Source organism: Giraffa tippelskirchi, chromosome 11, assembly GCF_054371585.1.
Source record: "Giraffa tippelskirchi isolate mGirTip1 chromosome 11, T2T-mGirTip1v1.2.pri, whole genome shotgun sequence".
Classification (NCBI taxonomy): domain Eukaryota; kingdom Metazoa; phylum Chordata; class Mammalia; order Artiodactyla; family Giraffidae; genus Giraffa; species Giraffa tippelskirchi.
The window spans coordinates 100,300,166-100,304,911 of NC_137285.1; positions in this window are offsets into that span (position 1 = coordinate 100,300,166).

Sequence of the window (4,746 nt, forward strand, 5' to 3'; positions counted from 1 at the left end):
GCCATGTGGCTGCTGCTGAGTTTTCCAAATTTGCTGGCATATTGAGTGCAGCACTTTCACAGCATCATCTTTCAGAATTTGAAACAGCTCAACTGGAGTTCCATCATCTCCACTAGCTTTGTTTGTAGTGATGCTTCCCAAGGCCCACTTGACTTCACATTCCAGGATGTCTGGCTCTAGGTGAGTGATCACACCATTGTGGTTATCTGGGTCATGAAGATTTTTTTTGTACAGTTCTTCTGTGTATTTTTGCCACCTCTTCTTAATATCTTCTGCTCTGTTAGGCCCATACCAATTCTGTCCTTTATTGTGCTCATCTTTGCAAGAAATATTCCCTTGGTATCTCTAATTTTCTTGAAGAGATCTCTAGTCTTTCCCATTCTATTGTAGACAAGAAATAATAGTGCAGCCATGAGATATGGTCCTTGTTCCTCCTCAAGGAATATACAATACAATTTCTTTGAATTCTTTTGTGGCAACTAAGACCCTCACCTGGATGGAGGGTGATAACTTCAGATTGAGCACAGATCCATTGATTTTGTTGTTCAGTTGCTCAGTCATGTCTGACTGTTTGCAACCACATGGACTGCAGCACACCAGGCTTCCCTGTCCTTCAGCTTGCTCAAACTCATGGCCATTGAGTCAGTGATGTTATTCAACCATCTCATTCTCTATCATCCCTGTCTCCTCCTGCCTTCAATCCTTCCCAGCATCAGGGTCTTTTCTAATGAGTTAGCACTTTGCATCAGGTGGCAAAAGTACTGAAACTTCAGCTTCAGCATCAGTTCTTCTAATGAATCAGGATTGATTTCCTTTAGGATTGATTGGTTTGATCTCTTTGCAGTCCAAGGGACTCTGAAGAGTCTTCTCCAACATCACAGTTCAAAAGTATCAATTCTTTGGCATTCAGTCTTCTTTATGGTCCAACTCTCACATCCATACATGATTAATGGAAAAACCATAGCTTTGACTATATGGACCTTTGTCGGCAAAGTAATGTCTCTGCTTTTAATATGCTGTCTAGGTTGGTCATAGCTTTTCTTCCAAGGAGCAAGTGTCTTTTAATTTCATGGCTGCAGCCACCATCTGCAGTGATTTTGAGGCCCAAGAAAATAAAGTCTGTCACTGTTTTCATTGTTTCCCCATCTGTTTGTCAGGAAGTGATGGGACTGGATGCCACGATCTTAGTTTTTTGAATGTTGAGTTTTAAGCTAGCTTTTTCACTCTCCTCTTTCACCTTCATCAAGAGGCTCTTTAGTTCCTCTTAGCGTTCTACCTTGAGGGTGGTTTTCATCTGCGTATCTGAGATTATTGATATTTCTCCTGGCAATCTTGATTCCAGCTTGTGCTTCATCCAGCCAGGCATTTCACATGATGTACTCAGATTGAGCACAGATCCACTGATTCCTGGAACACCACCCTGTTACCCCACCCCCAACCAATCAGAAGAAAATTTACATATGGTGGAAGACTCTGACACCTCCTCCCCAAATGATCCTCCCTTTAAAAACTTTCATGGTCAAGTAGAATCATCAGAGTTGGCTTTTGGACATGAGTCCACCTTCTCCCCAGGTTGCTAGTCTCCTGAATATAGCAAGCTTTCTGTTCCTACCAGCCCTTGTCTCTTGTGTATTGGCTTGCTAGTGAAAAGCAACTGACCATGAGTTTGGTAATAATAACAATCCTAGAGAATTTCTGGTAGGAATGATAAACTATATATATTCATGCTTAGTACATTACCTAGCACATAACAAATAAAAAAGTTAGACATTATTGTCACAAATATAAGTAGAACCCAGTTTAATCGGAGAAAGGACATAATACAAGAATCACATTATCCAGATTAACACTGAAAGAAAATTGATTTTTAATACCACACAGTTGGGTTTGAGCTCCTTAAATCCCTCTTGCCCAAGGCCTTGATTAGTCTTACCTCCCCAGGGTAGAAGAGTCCAGAGGTGAGGATCAAGTAGCCCCAGCTGGGGATGAAGAAGGATGTGGCAGAGGCTGGGAGCCAGGCCAAGCACAACAGTAGCTTAGCTGTCTTTGAGTATGTAACAGGATATCATGTGAAAAAGGGAGAAAACTTATACACGCTTTTTTCTCCACAAGCGTATCTAAAGAGACAAATTATAGTTCAAAATAAGAACTTTCTAGCAATTAGAATTACTCTAAATATGGGAACATGACATTGGAAAGGTGTGATCTCATGTTTTAATTGAGTAAATGATGGACAAACAGATGTTCTAACAGGAGAAATCCAGGTTAGAAGATTGGACTAGCTGTCCTCCAAGGTGCTGTCAAAGGTGGAGTTGCTAAGGAAGCACACTCTATTGGAATTATGCTGGATTTTGACCAAGAAATGGCCAGAAAAGTTTCAGGAATTAAATCTAGTTTGGCAGATTTTGGCACCCTTGAGAGAGTCACCCTTTCCAGGGGTTCATAGAGATGGCGGGACTTCTGCAGGGCTATTTGATTCCCAATTACACTGAGCTGCTTCTGACCTTTGCAAAAAATGGGGTAGTGGTGATTTTGGGGAATTGGAGGGAGGGAAGTGATGGCAAGAGAAGAGAAAATGGGGGAAAAAATAGGTGTACCACGAAACCAACAATTAGTTTGTACTGTGCTATTTCCATAAAGTAGACCTCACACTTGAGATCTGAAAGGTAATCATCTGAGATAGCAGTCTGACTATAAATAGCCAAGCTCCTAGCTTATGGCTGCACCCTGGGGAGAGGGGCTAGCAGGGAGGTCTCCTGCTGAGGGCTTGGGGGCTGGGGCCACCCTCCCTCATCTCACCCTATTAATGTCAGTTCTCAGGATTGCAGCATCTAGATAGCTATTTATGCCCCATCCCCCCAATTTTAACTGCTGTATGCATCACAGGAAAGCCTGCTGCAGGAAGACAACCACACTAGACTAAGCTGCTGTATCTACCCAGTGGTTAGAATCGAAAAAGTGTAATCACAGGTTCCACCCAGCAGCTTCCGGGAGACCTACCCTTTGTCATCTCCTCCTTCTTCAGCTGTTTGCCTGGGTTGCTCTCCAGGTAGCTAGCTTCTCCCAGCTTCCTCCCAGCAAATCAGACAGCTCATCCCTCTGCCACCTCCTCAGGAGCCCTGAGGAGGGACCAGGCCAGACTGGATTTGCAAACAGACTCTCAAGAATCTCCAAACACACACCCTTGGAACTGACTCATTGTCTGGGGGCATCTGAGAGCTACAACTCAAGCCAAGGCTCCAAGTTCTGAGCCTCTTTGCACAAGCACTGTGGGCTTCTCTCCTGTACGTATGCATGAAGGCACATGCACGTATGCGGGCCTGAGTATGTTTGGATAAGTGAATCCTAAAGCTAGAACGTGCACCTAGCTCAGTTCCTGGGCTTCACTCATAACATAGCTCCCACGTACAGAATGTGCAGTTATTTGTTAAATGTTATCAATGTTGTGACCAATAAAACACATTTTCAAGAATGGCTTTTTGTCATCACACAGTTTCCTGATGAACAGATAACTCAAAGAAAAACTGCTTTGATGAGATTTCGAAGTATTTTTAGCACTGAAAGGAGCAAACGCACTAGGAACCACTGCTTTACTAAACAAACGTCCATACAAAGCCCTCATAATTGAGGCTATTTTTATGCTGTGGACCTTTCAGAAACTTGATCTAAAAATGAAACTTGCAGCTTGCAAAATTAGCAAACAAAATGCACAGAGAGATCCTTAACCTCGTTCCTGCATCTTGCTCTATCCTGTATGTGTTCTCCATTTCTAGCCCACAGCTCAGGACTAGGTACGTAGTAGGTTTTCAGCCAATATTTGCTGGTTCAGCCCCTCCCAGAGCCCTGGACCATCTCTAAGTTGAGTTTTCCTGGTACCAGTAAAAACTGGAAGTCACCCACGTAAGATCAAGTTGGGGTTTCAGCAAGAATCAAATCTTGTCTCAAGCTTTCCATCCTTCTGAGCATCTCAGTGGTCTTCATGGTTTGATGAAGAAAACAGAAGTTTCAAGGGATCTGGCTTAGATTTCCTTCATACAAATCATTTCTCTACTAGGGGATATATTGTAATATGTATGGGATTTGGAACAGAAAAATGTACATACCCATCTAGATGTTGTCCATCATCAACAGTAATTAACCTTCAGCAAATCACTGAGTCTTTGTTTACTCACCTGAAAAACATTCCCACTATAGGGCTTGGGATTGTAACATAAAAATTCCTTCCTTCTTGTAGTCTGTTTTCTCTAAATTTGATGAATCCTTTTTGCACTCCAAAGTACTTTTTGGACAGAAATCATAGTCCTTTCTCTTAAAAAAAGTTTATAATGCAATTTGTTGAGTGATCCATGCAGGGTTAGCCTCATGGGTTGGCGATTTGTGTGTGAACGACCTTGTTGTCAGAAGGGCCCCATGTGGGGTTGAATGTTCTGCTGTTGCTGTGTTGAAATTCTTAATAGTTGCTGAGCAAGGGGCCCTTCATTTTAATCTCGACTGGGGTCCACAACTTAGGCAGTGAGCCTGGATTTATGCACACACTTTAAGAACATATTGATACATGCCTTGTTCGCAGGATCCAGGGACACACTGAAATGGGATGGAACGCAAAGCTTACAGGGTTTTCCTGGGGTTATTGGGCCGAACAGGAGGTAAGAAATGAAAGGATTCAAAAGCAATTAATCCAGAGACTTCCCTGGTGGCCCACTGGTTAAGAATCCACCTTGCAACACAAAAGACAAGGGTTCGATC